The sequence below is a fragment of the Lonchura striata genome, chromosome Z (assembly GCF_050655825.1).
Source record: "Lonchura striata isolate lonStrDom1 chromosome Z, ASM5065582v1, whole genome shotgun sequence".
NCBI classification, from domain to species: Eukaryota; Metazoa; Chordata; class Aves; order Passeriformes; family Estrildidae; genus Lonchura; species Lonchura striata.
Genome location: NC_140740.1, coordinates 66,670,599 through 66,685,153, shown reverse-complemented (window position 1 = coordinate 66,685,153; position 14,555 = coordinate 66,670,599).

Sequence of the window (14,555 nt, the reverse complement as noted above, 5' to 3'; positions counted from 1 at the left end):
ATATATGTGTGTGTGTGTGTGTGTACATATGTATGTGTGTGTATGTGTGTGTGTTTATACACATATACACACATATACGTTAGTCTTTCCAGGCAGATGTATATAAGGCAGCTCCTTCAATACAGCTCTTAGATGATTCAGAAAACTCATTGTGGCTGGGATTGGGATAAAATCATGGTATAGATATTGAAAGGGCATACCTGCCCTGAATCACAGTGGGGTTTTGCTGAATGTTCCACTAGAGAGTTAAAACAGTAATATAATTGCTGTGAACTTTCTAGGTGAATGTGTTGACAAGGTATATATATACATAACTAATAAAAAAAATGTTTAAGAGGCTAAGTAACTGAAAATCACAAATGTGAAGGGTCTTTCCTTATAGGTGTAACAGTACAATTAGTTATAGAATACTGATTTTCTGTAGATTATCTCATTCTAGAGATATTACTGTGTGATTTAGATGAGATATTAACTGCTAACACCCTTTTCTCCCCATTTCACTTTGCATGCATATTCACTATGAACACAAAGAGAGTATGGTTGTCTAGCTTATGCCACTACCCCATCAAGCAGGACAAGAAAAACTCATATTGAGTAGAGCAGTCTTAAGCCTTCCACATAAGAAATTGCAGCCATAACCACCAGCTAGTTGTATTACCATTTGACTGAATTTTCTTAAATCCATTCTGGCATCCTTCTCTTTTTAGCTGACTGATGCAAATTTTAGTAGTCTAAGATGTTAAGGTGCTATAAAATGTCACAAGAGAAGCAACAGTTCCCTTTGAATTTAGTTAGCATTTCATTATAAATAAAACAGGCAGATTGAAACCTGTGCTAAATCTTAACACACATACAGCAGATGTCTTTTTGTACAGAGATGTCAATTGTGCTCAGCACTCATACCCCAAAAGGATGGAAAACAACCTGTTGCTGAATATATTATTTTATAGACAGCTATGCACAGACATCTTTTATGTCATTCTCTTTTTAATTTGTTTTTCCAGTCCTGGTTGCTAGCGAGTCACAAGGCTATTTCCCGGCTCGTACACGTGCTCACTTCTGTGTGTTTGTATACACGTGTGCTTTCAGGCAGCCCAGAACAGTCTTAGCTGCATTTAGAAGGATACATGCACCTACAACCTGCAGAGATCCAAGTCCTGGTTAGCATCATGTTGTGGAATGAAGAAGGGGTGTGTGTGCACATCTCCTGACAGCCTGGCCAATGTCTGCAGAGGCCTCGGCTGTGCACCAGCTCCAGGAACAGCAATCTGTTGCATCCAAAAACACAGAAATGTCTGAGCCATGGCAGTATTTCCATCCAGTCTGTCAAACTGGTTAAAAGGAAGATGGGGCTTGTTAGTGTAAGCTGCTGACACACCAAGATTATACCAATGAGCCAATAATTGCCAGCAGAGTGATTTCAGAAAGGTCCGAAACAGTTCCTAGGAGCCTGCAATACCAGAGAGATTTCCAGGCAAACATGACTGACCACTGGATAGTAGGCAAAAATAAAATAAAAAGCAAACAACAGATTAAGTCTAAAGCACTACTCATTTCCAGCTCAGCACACAGTTGAATTCAATTGCCTGAACTTCCAGAACTACAGATGTGTAAACAGGTGAAAAACACCTTATGTGAAAAGATTTATTAGTAATGGAAAAAAAAGGTCCAGTAAAATATAAATACTGTGGTGACTCATTCATCTACTATTCATATGCATTCTTTTTATCCTAGTGTTTTCTAATTTAATTACTAGTTGGACTAGTTGGGATTTTTGGGTTTTTTTTAGTACAAAGCAAACAGAGCCTCCTTCTGAATAGCATTATTTCCTTGCACTCTTACATTCAGATCAGTTTATAGGCGTAAATTTTTAAGAAGAAGACAACTAAGATAACCATGACAATACTAAGCCGATACTTCTGCTCCACTGCTTGCAAAAACCTGTCTGAATTCTTTGTGATTTTTTTTCAAAGGCACTGTGTAGGACGTAGCCTACTGATAACAAAGTCATGTTGAGGTTTTTACTTAGACAAATACCATAATATTTTACTGTTGCTAATCCTCTGGCCTTTCGGGTGAGATATAAAAGTATGAATATTCATATAAACACAATTCACGAATCAGATAATTGACAAATTGGGACTTAAATTCAATTTCCAGATATAGCCCATACTTTGCAGCCATCTTGGAATGTTACAGAAGACATTATGCACACAGGGCTATTAAAATGGACTCAGTTTGTGACTTGAGGAGAAATTGAGATTTTTTTTTTTTAATCTTTTCACTTTTGGCAAAGAGAATACTTTTAATCACTAGAAAGAACTGATTAAACCCCAAAAAATAGACTTTTCTGTTTAAAATGGAAAATTTTTTGTTTCCTCAGTTGCCTACTTTCTTGCAGTTCAACCATAACACAATTTTTGAAGCTCTATTATAAATGGCTGATAATTATATTTGGAAATACGGACTAGTCTATAACTAGCACAGGAAAGCTGTGTATGGCCATTGTAGAAAACCATTCCCCTGAGAAACAGGATAATGGGAAACCAAAGCAAATAGCAGAGGGCTTTAGCAAGAGGACATCTCCATTCAGAACCTATATAATTATTTAATGTATTTTGTTTTACAGCAAGTGAAAAATGTTCTTTCTATGTATGATTAAGTTGGCTAAAGATTAGTTTAGTATCTTGATCTCTGTATCAGCTGAAACAAAAAGCATTTGTTTTTACATGTGGAAAGATGAAACTTTTACTTCTGATTCCCTCTCAGTGGAAAAATAATTTAGCAATTCAGCTACATCTATTGAACAAAGGCTATGTGCAAAAAACCAAAAGTATGTTTGTAACCTCAAGGAGCTTTCATAGCAAAATAGCTGAGACCTGTTTGTCCTATTCTCCTTCCCTCTTAAGCTTATTTAATTTATCTTTCACAAATGTTTCCTATAACTTATTGACCAATTTTTCCCCCCACAACTTTTCTAAAGACTTAGATTCCTTAATGTCTTGACCCTGCCTTGAATCCATCTAAAGGAGACCATCAAGAAAACTTGACCAATTCCTCATTATTTCACACACACACACACACACACACACACACACACACACACACACACACATAAAACACTTCCATTTTGACTGCGAAAAGGTGCTAAATATTCCTTCTGCATTTCAGCTTTGTACTTCTAAAAATGAAGTTTTGTGCTTGTTATGTATAGTCTCATCTCCACTTTTGAATTATAAGCTTTATATCATTTAGTTCTTAATACTAGATGAGGACTGTATTTCACTTAGAGCAAACAAACAAGCTTAGTGTTAAACAGTGTATATTTATCCCCTCCTTGGACCCAGGTAGATTACTGGTTATAATCTAATAAGTAGAAAAACAAGTAAGAAAATGAGTGAGGAACAAATGGATGCTTCCCTGAAACTCTGGGCAATATTTTTTAAGCATCCATTCATTTGGGTTATAAAGATGGTCAATTGCAGGAAAATTATTTGGAAATTATGGCTGAGAGAAATTTCCAGTGTTATTAAACTTGACCTTCTACCGACCTTCCCCTGCTATAGACCCTCTTTCATACATGAGCTATATATGTTTCTCTTGCATCACTATAGGCATTACAGCAGATTTTTGTCTTTGACTTGGAGGACTTAAGTCTCTCTGTAGTCCTGTCAGTTAATTAGATGTGCAGCAGAGGCCAGTGACTTCTACACACTTTTTCTGACAGTTGATGCTCTAAGTTATGATGGCTTTCAGAGTCAGTGAAGTTGAGACCAAGCACCACAGTGCACAAAGATGTTCAAAATGAATGAGGAAGCAATTGTAAGCTTCCATCACCTATATTCTGCAGTCTCAATACAGGTCTTAGCATAATGCTGTTGCATCGGAAATTTTTTGGCAACTCTGCTGTAAAGGATTGAACTGGTGCAGATGTTTTGAGAAATCAGAGTTGAGAATGTTTTAACAAGAGACCATATTCAAGTTCCTTTTACTGTTTCTTAACATGTATCTCTTCTATAGACAAAAAACCTACATGTCACATCAGCCGTGCAAAAATACATTTTTCCTTAACCAAAGGAGTTGCTGCCAATAGTGTATAGGTACCTCTTTCCTGTCACAGTCTGTTGTGTTCAAAAAAACTCTGCTACACTCTACATTCTTAAATAAAGGGAACTTCTGAAAAAAGACAAGGGTTTTTCTTATCTGTAAATGCCTTAGGTTGTCTCTTTGCAAAACTCTATTTCCTAAGCAAAATACACATGTGGAGCCAATCTAAGTATTTAAGAAAACAATATGCAGTCCATTCACATGTATGTACACAATAGCAATCTGCTTGTGCTGTTCTGTGGATTAAAAGGACAAGATAATTACATCCTGCCTAGCATGCTGATAAAATACATTAGTCAATGAAAAAAAAGAAAAGGTAATGTTTGTGATAAAATCAGAAGGGTCCCAGAATAAGCCATTGGAGACCTGAACTGGGGTCACTTGATACAGGTGAGTCAATACTGTCTTTGTTGCTTTTAACTTTCATTTTGCTATCTATATGAATAGAAGCCTTTTCTACAGAGGGGTAGCAATGGCAGTAGTAGTTGAGTTCTCTGAGATCTCTTTATTTTTGTATTTAATAAAGAAATTCCTTTATAATCTTCACTTTTGAGGACAGGGAAGAAGTGATAAAACTGGAATTTCTCTGTGAACATAAAGCCTCTCCTTAAAAATAAGAGTAATTAACTTACCATTTTTTAAGGCAACCAGGTATTCGAATAATAAGCCCATATTAATTATCTGTCTAAAAGATTAGACAAAAAGTTACACAGTGCATATATAAACCAGGAGAAAAAATAAGCAAGATTTAAAGAAAAGTTCCCTTCTCCTTCTGTGCATAAGCAGCTAAGATGGTGACATTTCACAACCTAACCCAGAACTATGTTTTAGTACATTTTTTCATTAACAATTATCAAAGAGGGAGAAATTTATTTCACAGGCCAACTCGAGACAAATAAGGGTAATACAAATGAAATGCAGAGGTACTCTGACAACAAATGTGACCAGTCCTGCTGCTAAACTGTCTGAGTACATTACTGCAGGTGCTGGGCAACATACACTAAGCAGCTGGTACCACATCCCAGCCTAATTTTGGCGCCAGATTCAGGGCAGGGATCTGAAATAGCAACTCGCACACATCTCTTGCAGTACTAATACCAAAACACCTTGCCTATATCAAACTTTGCTGAGAGAGAAATAACTTTAATTCCATCTGAAGTCCAGGCTACACACAAAGCAAAGAAACAGTCTAAACCTCTGCTCTTCATGAAATGAAAATAAACTGTATGGTGCCACTGAAAATATGCCTGCTCTTCCCCCCTTGCCAAAGAAATGGTGTCATCAGCATGTTTCGGAGTGGCAGGAATGCCCAGAAGTAACTTTATTTATACATTGTATTAGGCTTGAAGACAAAAACATACATAGAAGATTGTGAGTTTGTTCGCATCAGGTGAATATAGCATAGTGAGTACTGTTTTTCATAGTTTCAGTGGTTTACTTCTCAGCTTTTCAAGCCTCTGCTCTGCCAAGCCACACCATCCATCTGTCCCTCCAGACAAACCAAATGTTGTACTTAGAGAGAACAAGGCATGGACAACCTAAAAGTTGCAGAGAAGTTTTGCATCAAAAGAACTTGACACTTTGGGCTTCTGACCTCCAGTCTGCTTCCTCACAGCTACAGGGCCATTTTTCTTAAGGACACAACATCTGGAAACTCTGCATTGATGTACATGTTGTTGCAGAATGTTTCATATTGTAGGCAGAGGGCATCATTGTTTTTAAGACATTGACACCAATACAACTATTCCAGTTTAATCAGATTTACTTCTGAATTATGTCACTTAAACATGAACATGTCACCAGCTTTGACTTAGGATGCAGTTTAGTATTGATTATGTTATTATATGTTATTATGTTATTCTTTTCAAGTTTTTAATTATTTTTGTTTGTATTTCACTTTATGTATTTAGCCTTTGGAGAAAGGTTTCTTTTACTAATTGCTTGGAAGATGAAAAACTGTCAGTATAGCTAGCAATAGAGGCAGCAAAAAAAGTGGGACACGGTCACTTGTTAACAACAAAGAAAAGTTTAGAAAATAATTGTAGGAATAGGTCAGACAAATAGAAGTATAAACACAATATCCATTTCCAAGATAAACCTCTCTCTGCTTATAAATATTATTTCATAGCATTATGATGTAACTAAATATATAATTTATGTGTGATAATAAAAAAGAAAACTTCGCCTCACTGAAGGCTGTTTGTTCATTCTTAGTCGTATTGCTAATTTGATTATTAAACCCAGCAAGTTCAGTAAGCAATGAATATTTGACAAATATATATTCTTTAACCATGAGTTCTATTAGTTAATCACAATACATATTAAACATTATTTGTGTGCATCCCTCATGAATGTATTGCATCTCACTTTAGTTATACATAATATAATAGAGTAGAATGGTTCAGCTGGAAGGAACCTAATGTCTGATAATTTAATCCAACTTGCAGTAGAACAAATCAGTCACCTTCCTTACAATCTGGAACATTTATTTTTCTCTTATATATCCTCTCACTCGCCTGCCTGCCAGCCTAAGTAACCCTACTCCTTTTAATCTCTTCTCTAAATGGACATAGTCTCCTATGGCTGTGTAATTTGTATCATGGGAACAGAGGGAGAGGAATAGTCAGTGTTTTTCTGAGCAGGGCAGCTCTTGCTTTTCTTCCAGCAGACTTAGAGGGCTAGGACAAAAAAAAAAAAGCAGGGGGGAAATGGGGGAGGAGAATCCTTCTTAGTGCCAGTCATGAGGTGATTATGAACAGTTCTGGCTGTGAGTGTGTGCTAAAAATAGAAATAACAAAATAACAACAGATAATACTAACAGGACTATTAGGGACTCTGGGTGCACAGAACACCAGAGCACCAGTTTTCACCCTAAACCAAATTAAAACACAAATTAATTTTGTGTTTTCACTCAAAAACACAAAAAAGTTTGCCAACTTGAAAGTGTCTTGCAGCCCAATCACTTCTCTGGATCAGTGAGTGTGATTGCATGTGTTCAACTGCCCATCCTCACTCATAAGTAGTCAAAAGAAAGAGAGCTTCTAATCTTATTCTAAGCACAGATAAGTACATAGTCTTCATTAACAAGTTTTTAAAGCAGGGATAAACTTGGCCATTATGATTAGTAACTTTGTGGGAATGGAGAGCAAACTGACTTTGAAATATATGCTGCTACTCACCTGTTTGTTAGTTTGAGTTTCAGATTAAATAGAGAAGTAAGTTCCTGAAGTAGTACTGAAAAACAGTACTACTGTTCTTCCCTACAGGAATTCTTTCAGTCCTTTTTTTGGTGGGGGTTAACTGGCTAGTAGGCAGTTCAAAATCTTGTATTACATACAGGTCTCAAGTTCCACACAAAAACTGAATTCCTGAAGTCTGTTGTGCAATGCACTAACAGTTTCAAAATACTCTTTCTCACATATACCTCAACTTAATGTGGTACCATGTATAACCATATGTTAGGCAGTGAAACAGCTGCAGACAAACACAGGACATGACTAAGGAATATCATCCAGGTTCAAAGATATGTAGAAATATATGTAGATATACAGAAATATATGTGGAATATTCATGAACTTTTATTAGAAAAAATGCAGACAAAAATTCCTTTGTTCCCTTACCAAAACATTCCTGAAGGCAAAATCACTTCATTCCTATAGAAATGCTCCTCAGTGCAGTGCCTGTATAAATTACAGCAGACAGATCAGTAAGTCACTTTCTTAAGGATGTATTAATAGTCAGAGGAAAGTGACATTAGTCTTAAGAGACTTAGAGATTTCGGAAGTAATTTTACTGAAGTTACCATGCAATTTCTCTATAGATAGCAAGAAAAATTATATTAATTGACATCTAAAATGATGGTCACTCAACAGAACAAAAGGACAAACCTTTAACTAGTTAACCTACATAAGAGAAAACATACCTATTTAGCTATCCTGCTTCAGATGTCCGCTAAAGTCAGAAATCCCTCCTTAAACTCCACTGTTTGAGTAGCTTTTAACTACAGAGGGAGGCTATGGCCACTTGCTCAGATGTAGATGTGTACACTACAGCAAACTCTCTCCACCAGATAAATCCCTCCCTGTGCACTGCTGTGAACGAGCAAGAGCAATGTTTTTATGCATCTTTGTGTCTGGTCTGCCTCCAAGAAAAATCATCAGGTGAAGTTGTAGGAGCTGTGGTGACTGCTATTATTAGACTATCTATCACCACGGAATTGATTTATGGACACAGATTATTTTCAATTCTGTCTGAAGAATAAAATAAGGAAACCTGAAATCTTCTGGAAATTAAAGTCATAAATATTATGCCTTTGTCAAAACATTTCTTAAACCTCAGTTGTTTCAAACAAGATTTAGTATCTCTGTTTCAAGCAGTGGTTGTATTAAACTTACACTTTCAGGCAGTCAAGCCCATTACCATTACAAAGAGGATGAAATATATCAGCATGTTAAGTGCAGTGAGCTAAGTCCTAGTTTAAAATGCTAAGTATTATTGTTTAATTTCAAGAGTGACTAGGAGTAAAGCAACAAAATGTACTGTACTGCCAAAAAACACATATATTGAAACCAGTAGTGCCCCAAAACTGAGGATTCAGTTTCCAGATGAGGAACCGTAATTGCCTAAAATGTTTTTTAAAAAGTTGCTTGTCATTGTCTTATCTCATCTCTTACACCTAGGTACCTACTATTCTTTGACACGAGGATAGAAAGTATTCAACTTCTTAAAATATGTGCTATAACTTCAAACATGTTTTTAGATCTGATTGTGGTTGGCGGAGACACTTCTAGAGGTAAGAATGTTGTGCAACCTAATACCATAAATAAATGTTAAATCGGCGCTAAAAGATCTCACACACTTCTCATTCAAGCATGGATTTGAGATGTCTGGGAATTCTTATGGAAACAGCATTTTCCTCAAAAGGCCAAATAAACCAAATCAAAACTTTCAACAGAAAATTAACAGTTTAAATAAAACCTTAATCCAAAATAGAGGCCAAATATATTTTTTAATGAAATATGAAAAATGGGGAAAGGGTGGGCAAGAAAAGAAGCAGCTCGGTCATTTCCCACACTGATGAGTGTATCATCAGTGTGGGAAATCAATTCACCACCTTCATTCTCCTTCAGATGAAAGGTATATCCTCTAAATTTCACTTTTTGTTCTAGTTGTTAAATTTCTTGGAGTGAGTCTCTGATGCCACTTTGTACATTTGCAATAAAAGAATAATACTGCATCCACTGACTATATATCTGTTTATTTTGGGTATGGCAGAGCAGGAAATTTAATCTTGTCTTATATTTTCCTGGCTATGAGTGCAAAATGATGCTACATAACCTAAGTTACTCTCTGTGTATCTCTGAGCCATGTTCTCAGTCCCTCTGCCTCCCACCTTCCCACTGTCCTCCTTTTCAGTCCTAACAAGTAAATAAACAAAAACAGAAACATTTTTCATTGATCTGAAGTACAACATACTTGAAACTTGGGTAATTTAGAGTGGAAAACCAAATTAAAATCCACAACATGTGTAAAAATACTTGCAAAATATGTATACAACTCCTTTTTCTAAAGTAAGCATTTCATAATTTTTGGTCACAATATTATCCTGTGTCCTACATATTTAGCTGAGACAAAACCAAAGATAGGTGTATAGTTATGATAAGATCATAATCTCAGAAGGCTTTTGGAGCTTTCCCTTTTTCAGAACAAATTACCTTTCTATTCAGTATCAGACTTGGCATAAGGAGTCTGTCAGTTCTTACTTGCAGATCATCCACATAACACTGACATTAAATTCTACTTAAATCAAAATTCCCATTTTGTACTTTTTGGGGTACTTCAGGAACACATAGCTCCTATGCTCCTTCTTCCTTAGCTGCTTTAAATATCTATACATACTTATATTTATAAAATATAAATAGTTGGTTTTCATTATGGAGGGAAGCTTTCGTAATTGCTGTTCTATGTGCATTTACTAACAGTTAAGGAAAGATGTTTTATGATACTTCCCCTACCTGGCAGGACGATTCAGCACAAAGCAGAAGTGCTAACGAGTTTAGATCCAGCAACAGTGCCCAGGTTTCTGGGGGCATGCTCTTGAACTTCAGCCATGGACTGCATGTGTACCACACACTGCAGCACTGGGCAGAGGAATATGCTCCACATAAGTTAGCTTGAGAAATACTAGTATGAGAGATAGAGGTCATCACACTTCTTTTGGGAAATATTCTTGTATTAAATTTCAGCAGACATCATCCAATTTCTCTAGTTTGGTAGATCATCTCACAAGAGAAGATTAATTTAAAGTTAAATGCTAGCAACATCAATATAGGCTTTGTGTGAAAATGAAATAAAAATGCATCCAGCTACTAATTGTCTGAGCACCCTGCAGCACTTATAAACACATCTACAACTGATTAAGTAGGCTGGTGTGGAACTCCTCACAAGGCATTGCTTGGAAGGCAAAATTAACCTACAGCAGTGCATGCTATTTAAGCTTGAGAAGCAGCAGCCTTGACAAAACAAAACTGTTTTCAGAATGGAGCCTGAACAGGTTTCATATTGATGAGAAACTGTTCAGGCTACATTCTGAAAATATTTTTAGAAGTCCGCCAGAGGGAAAACTGACTTAAATTTTGGATTAGGTTTCCAACCAAAAAGATGTCATAATTATAGGTCCTGTAAGAACAGATAATGTATGTGAAGTAGAGGAATATGCTCCACAAAACACTGCCCCAGTGTAATACCCCTACACTCGTTCAAATACACACTGTAATATTTATTGTACTTTAATTTCAGTGACTAACTAGGCAGTACTTTGAAATTACACAGCCTAACCAATAGCTCTTTGGTGCTTCTGAAGAAATTGTATATGATAGGTAACACTACAGTACTGTATTGCAGCAAAAAATCATATTACAATAATAATAATAAGCATACAGGGAATTCCTGAAAAAAAATTGTAAGCAAAGGCATACCTTGCAATAATTTTCATAATCTGGTATTTAAAATACCAGATTATGAAAACTATATAATATCTCCTCACAAAGGATTGAGTGACCATTCTGATATAAATTGAGAAGTGTTGCGTATCTGGGTCCCAGCCTTAAAACAAAAAGCATCTTAAAATATATTTTTAACATAGTCTAAAGTATAGACAATCAATTTTTTTTACTTTTTTCAAAGAAAGCACTCATATAACCTAGGCATACTTTAATTATTAGGAAAACAGCTATACCAAATGCTAAACTACTGAGGATCAATTACTTTTAACTCATAGCATATGCCTTCAAATGCTGGTTTTTTCCTTACCTAACTAGTTTATGTTTAGTAATGGTATGGATATAATCATACATCATCTAGTTCTTTTTTTTTGCTTGAAATGAACCTAATTTCAAAAAAATCCTTGAAGTGTTTCTACTGTGTATAAGTCATTTCTACTGTGTATAAGTCACCCTATCTTTTACAGATTAAGCTCTTTGGCATTATAAGAGAAATCATCTGCTGCATACTGGCATCAACAAGCAAAAGCAGATTCATAAACTCTGCCCTTAATCTCTCTTTCAGTTTTCTTCCAATTAGAAACAATCTTTTGCTGATACTCTAATTAATACTTACACATTAAAATATTAGGCATTATAGCAGAAATCATCTGTTATATTCTTGCATAAAACAAAACTAGGTTTGTAAGCCCTTGCCCTTAATCTTTCTTTCAATTTTCTTCCATTTAAAAAACATCTTTCCCCAATACTCTAATTAATGCAAATGATATTCATGATTAGTTAGTATTATGCTAATCTGAGCCCCAAATTTCCCTAAATCTACATGGTGTTGTCTGAGTACCAGATTGCTTTGGGTTCCTAAGTAAAATTACATTAGCCTGCCAGATGTACAAAACACCATGATAGAGTAGAAATCCAAGCAAATCATCAAGATTACATTAGTTTTGTTTCTTAATGAACAACTGTTTGCATTAGGGATTACAGACAAATTATGATTTTCCTCTCTGTACCCAGGCAGCCAGGCATCTGTTGAGAAGTTTCATTTTTTTCCTGACTAAATAGATTGAGGAGAGCTAAGACAGAGAGACAAGTCTAATATTTCACGTAATTGAATTTTTTCCATTACAAAGCAATCAGCACTCTGTGGCTGACTGCTAACCTTGAATTCTCTCTTCAGCTCCAGCTTGGAATGCAAGAGAAACCCGACCAGGTTTTTTTTTTTTTTTTTCAGAAAGCCATCAGTCACCCAGCTTTTCCTCTCTTCCTGCAGAAGCAGATTATGTACTTTATAGCCATACCTCCTAGCTGTTACACTTCAAGCCTGTTTCCCAAACCGTGCTGCCGCAATTCCTGCTGCTCTGATACATAAACAACGTGCCACCAAAAAGCATCAGGGGTGGAAAAACAGGGCATTGGGCTTATGCCTGTCTGAGGGAAACTAAGGGAAACACAGGGAAACTAAGCTGGGAAAGTTGGGTAATAATGAACATGGTACTCCCAAGACTGCGAATCTTTAAAGTATAACAACAATGCGCAGCCCTGTATATGTACAGAATTTAGCAGCCTGTTTGTCTGTCCCTGTTTCGTGTCAAATTCCTGTAACATGCTTGTTGTCATGTTCTGCTTGATTCAATTATGCTCTAGAGTACAGGTTTACTCATTCTTCCATGTACTAATCTCACCTCCAAAACTCATACTGTGGCACCTTATTATTGTTGGCAAAAATGTAGTGCGCTGATAGGAAAAGAAGGCTCTGATACATATGAATGTATCATTATGTATCAAGACTTCCTGATTATAAGATACAAGTAGTAAGTTAATTGTGATCAATCTGTAAAATGTTGGGCAGTAAAGTAAAATCACCATCCATATCTTGGACGACAACACAAAGCAGCAGCAAAATAATTCTGCACAATTTCTTTCCTCATATCAAAACCTATTTAAATATTACAGCTCACTCTTGGCCTATACAGAGCATTGATGTATAAAAATGTCTCCTGAAGGGCACTTTCAGTGTTGTGGAATTTACTAAGAAACCTTACCTGAATATCCTCCAGAAAAGAACCTTCTTTTCATGTCATTCAAGTAGCCAATTTAGTCTGTCTCACTGAAGTTTAGCAACAACATGTGAAGTAAAAAAGTAAATTAAACTGACAATTATCTTTTCTATTTCTAGTCAAAATGCACATTTCAGATTTTCTTCTGTACTTTTTCAAGTTTCTTATTGCAAACTACTGCAGAAAAATAACACTCTAGATCTGTTGTTTTATGCTGTCATAAAGGAAACAAAACTAAAAATATCTGCATATAAAGAGTACAACAAATGTTATTAGGACTATTGTGCTATAAAGCTTTGAAAGTTTATGGAAAAATCTGACTTCCAAAATGCTTTGGAAAAATTATTTATTAGACCACCTAGTCTGAAACAGATAAGCTGCAATTCTGTCTTCACTGGGTCTTATTAGATGCAGAAGTTTAAATTGGTGCAAGATTAAATCAGGGCTTTTACTTGCCCTGTATTTTTGAATTACCTAAGAGCCAATTCAAGTGTTTTACCTTCCATGTTTGTCACATATTGTACTTCTGCATTGATACTATTTTGCTGTTGACAATGCATACAGAAAATTAAAATAGTCACTAAAATTAGTCAAGGAGGAGACAACCTTCATATCAGATACCAGGAAGCTTTTAATTACACATCAGTGTCAGTTGGGATGTAGAGATTGACAATCACAGTATCAAAAATACCAGGAAATATAGAATGTAAATAAAATCATTCATGCCGAGAAGTGAAAACACCTTTCAGAGTTAAAGCCCTCTGCAATATCTGCTATGGTAAAAAGCATTGATAAGGTGTTTAAATGGACCTGAATAATCTATATGCTATCAAGTGTAGACATTCCTTCAGTTAATGATACATCAGTTTGCTTATTGATTTGTGAAAGAACACTAAAAATTTATTATATTCTTCCCTATTACTTTTCAGTGAGATGTATTTTCACTATGGAAAATACATCTGGATGAAGTGATCTGAAGATCACTGTATGATACTGACTTTGGGTAAGACTTTTTAGTAATTCAGAACTTATCTGAATTCACATTGCATGCACTAAAGATTTTGCACCAATTATTTGGGTAGCAGCATTAAACACAGTGTAATATTACCTGAGAAAGAATAAAATATCTTCTCCCTTTTCTCACTGGCAATTACTCTTCATCTAAGGTAGGTCTCAGGCTTAAAAGAAACTCACAACATTTCCCCCTCTGGAATAATTTTCAGGTTTGTAACTAATTTCAATAAAAAGAATAGATTTTTATGACAACTCACAGCATGAAGATGGAGCAAGACACATTATTGACAGGATTAAAGTGAAAAGCCTGTTGGTTGGAATGAACTGAAATTGCTGCTGAAGACTTCAGTACTAACTTGAATTAAGCAAAAGGTAC